Genomic DNA, 11,036 nt, shown 5'->3' on the forward strand with positions numbered 1-11,036 from the left:
GACAATCATTGATGTACCTTGTGATGAGTCATGCCCTGGATCTCAAAGTTTCTCCCTGGAACTGACACCCTGTCCCTTCAGCCCAGTTTCCAAAGGCCAAAGCAGTCACAGGGTCAAGCCTGAACTCAAAGAGATGGAGGTGTATACTCCATCTTCTGAAAGAGAGAAAATATTGGAAATAGTCTGAGTTACCACACCCTACTAGTGAAACCTGAAGTACAGGAGACGTGATGTTAAAGTTCTGGAGGCTATTCACAAGCATTTCAGTTCTACTCTCTTGAGCACATATTAGGATTACACTCAGTGGACCTCTTGGACGATAGGACTATTGTTGTGGCTTACTTTAGCCAACAGAGTATACCGTAGGTAACGTGTTTCAATCCTTGGGAGAAGCCAAAGTGCGATCAACCTCATTCCCTCTTTCTTCTTCTTTTTTTTTTTTTGAGACAGAGTTTTGCTCTTGTTGCCCAGGCGGGAGTGCGATGGTGCGATCTTGGCTCACTGCAACCTCCACCTCCCTGATTCAAGCAATTCTCCTGCCTCAGCCACCCAAGTAGCTGGGGTTACAGGCATGTGCCGCCATGCCCAGCTAATGTTTGTATTATTAGCAGAGACTTGGTTTCACGATGTTGGTCAGGCTGGTCTCGAACTCCTGACTTCAAGTGACTCACCTGCCTCAGCCTCCCAAAGTCCTGAGATTACAGGTATGAGCCCCCACGCCCGGTCTCTCATTCTCTTTTTCTACCTCACCAGTTAGGGAAGCTTGTGTCCAAATGGACCTCAGTCAGCCTGCATCCCTGAGTGAGAAGAATCCCCCAGCAACTCACAATGAACATGAAAAATGAGATAAATAAACTTTTACTGTATTAAGTCACTGCGATTTGAGGGTTGTTTGTTGTCACAGCATAACCCAGCCCATCCTGACTAGCACATTTGGCTTTCAGGGATGCTTTCCCTTATTGTCTGGCTTATGCATTTCTAGGAAATGAAAGATAATCACTCTTCTCTGATAGGTTAACCAATTCTTCTAAAATTAGTGGTCTGATAAGAAGCAGGAGATTTACATAGTCTCAAAGTATTTCCTCGCAGTATACTTAACTAGTTACAAAGGAAAAAACATACAAGTTTACAGTCGAGAAAGCACCAACTTAACCAAGTGATCAATACATTATCAGTAATGGGATATGAGAAGGCACAGCAAGATGGTGGAATAGAAGTCTTCACCGATCTCCTTCCCACTCCCCACTGCAAAGACACCAATTTAACAATGGTCTACACAGAAAAGAACACCTTCATAGGAACCAAAAATCAGGAAAGCCCTCATCATACCTGGGTTTAACTTTGTATTGCTGAAAGAGGCAATGAAGAGATAGAGAAGACAGTTCTGAATCATCAGTGCCACCCTTCCTCATCCCGTAGCATTGGTGGCATGGTGCAAAGAGCATCTGTGGGTGCTGGGGAAGGGAAAACACAGCAATTATGAGGCACTAAACTCCGTGCCGTCCTGTTGGAGCAGAAAGGAAAACCAGACCAAACTCAGCTGGCATACACCCACAGAGCGAGCCTTTCAACCAGCCCTAGCCAGAGGGGAATTGCCAACCCCAGCAGTCTGAACTTGAGTTCCCACAAACCTTGCCACTGAGGGCTAAAGTGCTCTAGGTCTCTAAATAAACTTGAAAGGAAGTCTTGGCCACAGGACTGCAATTCTTGGGTGAGTCCTAGTGCTGAACTAGGCCCAGAGACAGTGGACTTTGGGCTCACATGACCTACTGAGACATTAGCTGGCATAGCAAAGGGAGTGCTGGCATCGCCCCTCCCCTAACTCCAGGATGCACAGCTTACAGCTCCAAAAGGACCCCTTCCTTCCACTTGAGGAGAGGGAAGAACCACGAGGACTTTGTCTTGAATCTTGGATGCCAGGTCAGCCACAGCAGGACAAAGCATCAGAGTCATGAGGCCCCTGTTCCAGGCCGTAGCTCCTGGACAACATTTCTAGACATGCCCTGGGCCAGAAGGGAGCCCACTGTTTTGAAGGGAAGGATCCAGTCCTGGTAGCATTCATCACCTGCTAACTGAAGAGCCCTTGGGCTCTGAATAACCACCAGTTATACCCAGGTACTACATCAAGGGCCTTGGTGAACCTCTGGGACTTGCTGGCTTCAGGTGAGACTCAGCATATTACCAGCTGTGGTAGCTACAGGGAAAACTCCTTCTGCTTGCGAAAAGCAGAGGAAAACATGAAGGGGACATTGTCTTGCGCCTTAGATAACAGCACAGCCATAGCTGGGTAGAGCAGCACCAAGTTGGCTCATGAGGTCCCCAATTCTAGGACTTGACTCTTGGTGGGCATTTCTGGACCTGCCTTGGGCCAAGGGGAGAACATCGTCATGAAGGACAAGTCCCAGGCCAGGAACCATCAAACAAACAAACAAAAAAAAGCTGACTTAAGAGCCCTTGAGCCTTAAGGGAACACTTGCAGTAGTCTGGCCCAGACAGTGAACCTCTGGGACTTGCTGGCTTCAGGTGAGACAATAAACACTTAACTCTTCAATGCCCACACACAAGCAAACATCCTTAAGTATCAAGACACTCTAGGAAAATGTGATTTCACCAAATAAACTAAATAAGGCACTGAGGACTAATTCTGGAAAAACAGAGATATGTGAATGTTCAGATGAAAAATTCAAAATCGCTGTGTTGAAGAAACTCAAAGAAATTCAAGATAACACAGAGAAGGAATTCAGAATTCAATTCTATAAGAAAAACTTAACAAAGAGATTGAAATAAGAAGAATCAAGCAGAAATTCTGGAGCTGAAAAATGCAATTGGCATATTGAAGAATACATTAGAGGCCTTTAATAGCAGAATGAATCAAGCAGAAGAAAGAATTAGCATGAAGACAGACTATTTGAAAATACACAGTCAGAAGAGACAAAAGAAAAAAAAAAAAATGAAGCATCCCTAAAGGATCTAGAATATAGCCTCAAAAGGGAAAATCTAATAGTTATTGGCCTTAAGAAGGAGGTAGAGAGACAGGGGTAGGAAGTTTATTCAAAGGGATAATAACAGAGAACTTCCCAAACATTAAGAAAGATATAAATATCCAAGTACAAGAAGATTAAAGAACACCAAGCTGATTTAACCCAAAGATGACTACCTTAAGGCATTTAATAATCAAACTCCCACAGGTCAAGGATAAAGAAAGGATCCTAAAAGCAGCAAGATAAAAGAAACAAATAACATACAATGGAGCTCCAATACATCTGGCAGCAGACTTTTCAGTGGAAATCTTACAGGCCAAGGGAGAGTGGCATGACATATTTAAAATGCTGAATTAAAAAAAAAATGTTTTATCCTAAAATAGTATATCCAGTGCAAACATCCTTCAAATATGGAGGATAAATAAAGACTTGCCCAGACAAACAAAAACAGAGGGATTTCATCAATACCAGACCTGTCCTACAAGAAACGCTAAAGAGAGTTCTTCAATTTGAAAGAAAAGGTACAAAACTCACTGGTAATAGTAAGGACACAGAGAAACACAGACTATAACACTGTAACTGTGGTGGGTAAACTATTCTTATCATAAGCAGAAAGATTAAATGATGAATTAATCAAAAATAATAACTATGACAACTTTTTAAGACATGAACAGTACAATAAGATATAAATAGAAACAACAAAAAATCAAAAAGAGGGGATGAAGTTAGGGTGCAAACTTTTTATTAGCTTTATTTTTGCTTGTTTGTTTATACAAACAGTGATAAGTTTTTATCAGCTTAAAATAATGGGTTATAAGATAGTATTTGCAAGCCTCATGGTAATCTCAAACCAAAAAACATACCATGAATACACAAAAAACAAAAAGCAAGGAACTAAATCATATCACCAGAGAAAATAACATTTACTAAGGGAAAACAGGAAGAAAAGAAAGAAAGAAGAACCACAAAACAGCCAGAAAACAAGTAACAAAATTGCAAAAGTTAAGTTCTTACTTATCAATAATAACATTGAATGCAAACTCCCCAATGGACTAACCTCTCCAATCAAAAGACACAGAGTGGCTAAATGGATAAAAAAAAATAAGACCCATGATCCGTTGCTTACAAGAAAGACACTTCACCTACAAAGACACACATAGACTGAAAATAAAGGGATAGAAAGATATTCCCTGCCAATAAAAAACAAAACAGAGCAGGAGTAGCTATACTTGTAACAGACAAAATCGATTTCAAGACAAATCTATAAGAAAAGACAAAGAAAGTCACTATATAAGGATAAAGGAGTCAGTTCAGCAAGAGGATACAATTTTAAATGTATATGTACCCAACACTGGAGCACTCAGATATATAAAGTAAATATTATTAGAGCTGAAGAGAGAGATAAGTCCCAATATAATACCTGAAGACTTCAACACCCCACTTTCAGCACTGGATAGATCTTCCAGATAGAAAATTAACAAATTGGACCTAATTTGCATTATAAAACAAATGGATCCAATAGATATTTACAGAACATTTCATCCAATGGCTGCAGAATACACATTATTTTCCTCAGCACATAGATTATTCTCAAGAATAGACCAACTCTTAGGTCACAAAACAAGTCTTAAAACATTAAAAAAAAAAAATACTGGGCCAGGTGTGGTGGCTCTCACCTGTAATCCCAACACTTTGGGAGGCTAAGGCAGGCAGATCACAAGGTCAGGAGTTTGAGACCAGCCTGGCCAACATAGTGAAACCCCACCTCTACTAAAAATTCAAAAATTAGCCAGGCATGGTGGCGCATGCCTGTAGTCTCTGCTACTTGGGAGGCTGAAGCAAGGGAATCACTTGAACCCAGGAGGCAGAGGTTGCAATGAGTCGAGATCACGCCACTGCACTCCAGCCTGGGTGACAGAGCAAGACTCAGTCTAAAAAAACAAAAACAAAAAAACCTGAAATAATATCAAACATTTTCTCTGATCACAATGAAACAAACCTAGAAATTAATAACGAGGAATTTTGGAAACTATATAAACACCATGGAAATTAAACAATATACTCTTGAACGACCAGTGGATCAATGAAATAATTAAAAAGAAAATTGAAATATTTATTGAATCAAATGATAATGGAAACACAACATACCAAAATCTATGGGATACAGCAAAAGCAGTAAGTACTGAGGGAATTTTATAGCTACAAGTGCCTACATCAGAAAAAAAGAAAAACTGGCCGGGTGTGATGGCTCACGCCCGTAATCTCAGCACTTTGGGAGGCCTAGGCGGACAGATCAACTGAGTTCAGGAGTTCCATACCAGCCTGGCCAATATGGCGAAACCCCTTCTGTACTGAAAATACACAATTAGCCCCTTCTCCCCGGCGGTTAGTGCTGAGAGTGCGGAGTATGTGCTCCAGGCTCGGAACATACACTTATTATTTAAAAAACAAAAACAAAAACAAAAAACTAAAAACAATTTTTTAAACTTCCCCAAAATGTACAAAAAATCTGCCTCTCCCCCGCTGTAGACTTCTATTTTTTTTTTCCTCCTCTTTTATAAAATAACGCCTTGAAGCAGCCGAAGCCGAGCCGCCCGCCCGCCCGCAGCAGCTCCAAGAAGGAACCAAGCGACCGAGGCATTCCGCTGCCCGGACTGACACCGCCACCTTCGCCCGCAGCCAGCGGCAGCGGATCAACACCGCTCTGGGGCGGTTGAGTAGTTTTCGATTCCGGGTGATTTTTGGCCCTCTGCGCTTGCCCCCGCTCACTGCCTCCCGTCTCCGGCCCCCAGCCCCGGCATTGGCTCTCCTCCTCTCACGGAAAGGTCGCCGCCTGTGGCCCTGCGGGCAGCCATGCCGAGATGAACCCCAGTGCCCCCAGCTACCCCACGTCCTCGCTCTACGTGGGGGACCTCCATCCCGACGTGACCCACGCGATGCTCTAAAGTTCAGCCAGGCCTGGCCCATCCTCTCCATCCGGGTCTGCAGGGACATGATCACCCGCTGCTCCTTGGGCTACGCGTATGTGAACTTCCAGCAGCCAGCGGACGCGGAGCATGCTGTGAACACTATGAATTTTGATGTTATAAAGGGCAAGGCAGTAGGCATCGTGTGGTCTCAGCGTGATCCATCACTTCACAGAAGTGGAGTGGGCTGCGTATATTAAAAATCTGGACAAATCCATTGATAATAAGCACTGTATGATACATTTTCTCCTTTTGGTAACATCCTTTCATGTAAGGTGGTCTGTGATGAAAATGATTCCAAGGACTATGGATTTGTACACTTTGAGACACAGGAAGCAGCTGGAAGAGCTATGGAAAAAATGAATGGAATGCTCCTAAATGATCGCAAGGTACTTGTTGCACGATTTACGTCTCATAAAGAACGAGAAACTGAACTTGGAGCTAGGGCAAAAGAGTTCACCAATGTTTACGTTAAGGATTTTGGAGAAGACATGGATGATGAGCGCCTTAAGGATCTCTTTGGCAAGTTTCGGCCTACCTTAAATGTGAAAGTAATGACTGATGAAAGTGGAAAACCCAAAGGATTTGGATTTGTAAGCTTTGAAAGGCTTGAAGATGCACAGAAAGCTGTGGATGAAATGAATGGAAAGGAGCTCAGTGGGAAAGAAATTTATGTTGGTAGAGCTCAGAAAAAAGTGAAACGGCAGACAGAACTTAAGCGCAAGTTTGAACAGATGAAGCAAGATAGGATCACCAGATTCCACGGTGTTAATCTTTATGTGAAAAATCTTGATGATGGCATTGATGATGAACGTCTCCGGAAAGAGTTTTCTCCATTTGGTACAATCACTAGTGCAAAGGTTATGATGGAGGGTGATCGCAGCAAAAGGTTTGGTTTTGTATGTTTCTCCTCACCAGAAGAAGCTACTAAAGCAGTTACAGAAATGAATGGTAGAATTGTGGCCACAAAGCTATTGTATGTAGCTTTAGCTCAGCGCAAAGAGTGCCAGGCTCACCTCACTAACCAGTATATGCAGAGAATGGCAAGTGTATGAGCTATGCCCAACCCTGAAATCAACCCCTACCAGCCAGCACCTCCTTCAGGTTACTTCATGGCAGCTCTCCCACAGACTGAGAACGGTGCTGCATACCATCCTTCTAGCCAAATTGCTCAACTAAGACCAAGTCCTCGCTGGATTGCCTAGGGGGCCAGACCTCATCCATTCCAAAATATGCCCAGTGCTATCCGCCCAGCTGCTCCTAGACCACCATTTGGTACTATAAGACCAGCTTCTTCACAGGTTCCACGAGTCATGTCAACACAGCGTGTTGCTAACACATCAACACAGACAATGGGTCCATGTCCTGCAGCTGCTGCTGTGCAACTCCACATTATAACTATGCTGCAGGAGTTCGAAATCCTCAGAAACATCGTAATGCACAGCCACAAGTTACAATGCAACAGCCTGCTGTTCATGTACAAGGTCAGGAACCTTCTGACTGCTTCCATGTTGGTATCTGCCCATCCTTAAGAGCAAAAGCAAATGTTGGGTGAACGGCTCTTTCCTCTTATTCAAGCCATGCACCCTACTCTCGCTGGTAAAATCACTGGCATGTTGTTGGAGATTGGTAATTCAGAACTTCTTCATATGCTGGAGTCTCCAGAGTCACTCCGTTCGAAGGCTGATGAAGCTGTAGCTGTACTACAAGCCCACCAAGCTAAAGAGGCTGCCCAGAAAGCAGTTCACAGTGCCACCCGTGTTCCAACTGTTTAAAATTGATCAGGGACCACGAAAAGAAACTTGTACTTCACAGAAGAAAAATATCTAAACATCGAAAAATGTAAATATTACGGAAAAAACATTGCAAATTATAAAATAAATTTAAAAAGGAAAAGAAACTTTGAACCTTATGTACCAAGCAAATGCCAAGTCTAGCAAACATAACACTAGTACTAGACTACTTACTGATTTAAAAATTAAAAAAACACACACACAAAAATAGTAAAATATGAAAACACATTAATGTTTTATAGAGTCTGGGAAAAAGAATTTTCAGTAAAGTACAACAATTTAAAGCATTCCTTTCTTTAATTTTGTAATTCTTTACTGTGGAATAGCTCAAAATGTCAGTTCTGTGTTAAGTAACAGAATTAACTGAGCAAGGAAACGTAATTCAGATTATAAAATTATTACTTTAATAAAAATTCCTTAAACAGTGAAAAATAAATAAAATACAAAAAGTAGCCGGGCATAGTGGCACGCGCCACTATGCCGTACCAGTGCCAGTAGTAATCCCAGCTACTCGGGAGACTGAGGCAGGAGAATTGCTTGAACCCAGGAGGCAGAGGTTGCAGTGAGCTGAGATCGTGTCATTGTGCTCCAGCCTGGGCGGCAGAGCAAGACTCCATCTCAAAAAAGAAGGGACGGAGGGAGGGAGGGGAGGGGAGGGGAGGGACGGGGCAACAGAGCAAGACTCCATCTCAAAAAAGAAGGAAGGAAGGGAGAGAGGGAAGGGGAGGCAGAAGGATATTCGAGGGCATATTCTTTTTTCTCTCCATTAAATGAGGAACATAATATCGCTCTGAAATTCCACTTCATTTTGTTAACCATGTGCAGAGGATTTCGCTTTTAAAATACATGTGTTAAGGAACAGGCAACGGAGATTGTCCCTTAGGCGGGAAGCTGATGTGTAAAACAGACTTTTCCCTCACTGTATACATTTTGATACCACATGAATTTTGCATCATATGCTTGTATCTCCCAATGAATTGTAAAGCCAACAAAACCTTGGCTCAACTTAATGAATAACAAAATAGAGGGACCCTCTGACTTATATATGGCTATTATCTTCCCCATATATTTTGTTATCCCAATATACCTTGCACTGTAGCAAGGAATACCTGTGATCATTTCAGCAGTTACAAAAGATCACAGAAAATAGGGGAGAAAGCAGGAAAGGTAGGAAGGGAGGGAGGGAAGAATAGAAAGGAAAGGAATAAAATATAGGCTGATATAATAAAGTTGGTGCTGAGTGTGGTGGCTCACACCTGTAATCACAACACCTTGGGAGGTCAAAGCGGGCAGATCACTTGAGCCCAGGAGTTCTGAGACCAGCCTGGGTAACATGGAGAAACCCCATCTCTGCAAAATTACAAAAATTAGCTGGGCATGGTGGCACACATCTGCAGACCAAGCTACTCAGGAGGCTGAGGTGGGAGGATCACTTGAGCACAAGAGGTTAAGGCTGCAGTGAGCCGTGATTGCAGCTCCAGCCCTTTGAAACAGAGCCTGTCTCAAAAATAATAATAATATGGCTGGGCGTGGTGGCTCACACCTGTAATCCCAGCACTTTGGGAGGCCCAGATGGGTGCATTTGAGGTCAGGAGACGGAGACCATCCTGGCTAACACGGTGAAACCCCGTCTCTACTAAAAAATACAAAAAACTAGCCAGGCGAGGTTGCAGGCGCCTGTAGTCTCAGCTACTCGGGAGGCTGAGGCAGGAGAATGGCGTGAATCGGGGAGGCGGAGCTTGCAGTGAGCTGAGATCCGGCCACTACACTCCAGCCTGGGCGACAGAGCGAGACTCCGTCTCAAAAAATAAAAAAATAAATAAAAAATAAAAAAAAAAAGGTATGAAATAGAATTTGATAAAAAGACATCAAGTCAAGGGTAAATTGTCAATTGATAACAATATTTTTAAATGCTTTGTGGAGGGAAATTCCATGTCACAAAGACTTAGAAAAAACAAACAGAAGGAAAACAAGCCTATCACCTATATCTATCTCTCTAGCCATATCTCCATCTCTCTTTCATCCATCTACCTGTCTATATATCGCTATGGCAGATAGATATATCTAAATTAAATAGGTAAACATATAAAAAGATATTAATTTGAAGTCTTTATGTACTAAATATCTTTTGATAGTTTTGGTTACAAAGTAGAAATACAGAAATGAAAGTCACTTATTTTATTATGCCGTGGAAAGTGGATGACTCTCATGGTGCAGGTGCAGTCTCTGTCCGAAAGAGGGAGCAGTGAAATCACAGATAGCATCATGGTTTTTCTGACTTTTTGCTTCTGATATTTCTCAACAAGAGCCAGAGGAGAGTAGGGAACTGGGAAAGGAGAGTATCAGCAGTGGGATGAACAGATCTTTGGAGTAAGCGGTTGTCTCGCACACTGCAGCTTTAGAACCATTGAGCACAACGCCCAGCCACCAATGCCCCTCTGTGGTTTCCTAAGTCCTTTCCTTTAACCTAAGAATTAAATACTTTCAAACATTCAGTAATTATCAAGATGATATCCTTGTTGCTAGAAGTTTTTAATTCTTCTTAAATGAACTGGTTAGAGTCTAAAATGTGTTCATTGTTAAATAAACTGGTTAGAATCTAACATGTGTTCATTATTTAATGAAAAATGGGTTCATGTTCTTGACATTTGAGTGCTAAATCAGAAACAAAAAGTAGGACATGTTGGCCGAATGCGGTGGCACACGCCTGCAATCTCAGCACTTTGGAAGACCAAGGCGGGAGGATGACTTGACATCAGGAGATCGAGACCATCCTGGCCAACACAGTGAAACCCTGTCTCTTCTAAAAATACAAAACTTAGCTGGGCATGGGGGCAGTCACCTGTAATCCCAGCTACTCGGGAGGCTGAGACAGGAGAATTGTTTGAACCCAGGAAGCAGAGGTTGCAGTGAGCCGAGGTCACGCCCCTGCACTTCAGTCTGGGCAACAGAGTGAGACTCCATCTCAAAAAAAAAAAAAAAGAAAAAAGTAGGAAGTGTTTGTCAAAAGAGCCATATTAAAGTTTCTCAGAGTTTCAATAGCTTTAAATTACTCTTCACGTGAAAAGACAAATATTATTACTTAGATTTTATTAAGTGATACATTCATGATACATTTTATTAAATAATACATTCATGAGTTCCTCATATAAATTTCACTTAAAGTTACTTAAATTTAATAAATACTACTTAAATAACCATCAAGGCCTGTGGAAGTTCAATTACATTTTCACATTGGCGTTGTCCTGCATGTCGGGTCTGTCTCTTATATTGTTCCACATTATCCAGACAATTCA

The 11,036-nt window shown here is 42.2% G+C and overlaps 1 pseudogene across 1 annotated transcript; it reads left to right on the forward strand.

Annotated features, from left to right (window-relative positions):
* Positions 1–5,770: 5,770 nt before the first annotated feature.
* On the forward strand, positions 5,771–7,799 carry LOC101025536 (annotated as a pseudogene). The gene has a single exon (XR_634776.4). The product of XR_634776.4 is annotated as a polyadenylate-binding protein 1 pseudogene (transcript).
* The last annotated feature ends 3,237 nt before the right edge of the window (positions 7,800–11,036 follow it).

This window comes from Papio anubis, chromosome 9, assembly GCF_008728515.1.
Source record: "Papio anubis isolate 15944 chromosome 9, Panubis1.0, whole genome shotgun sequence".
Classification (NCBI taxonomy): Eukaryota; Metazoa; Chordata; class Mammalia; order Primates; family Cercopithecidae; genus Papio; species Papio anubis.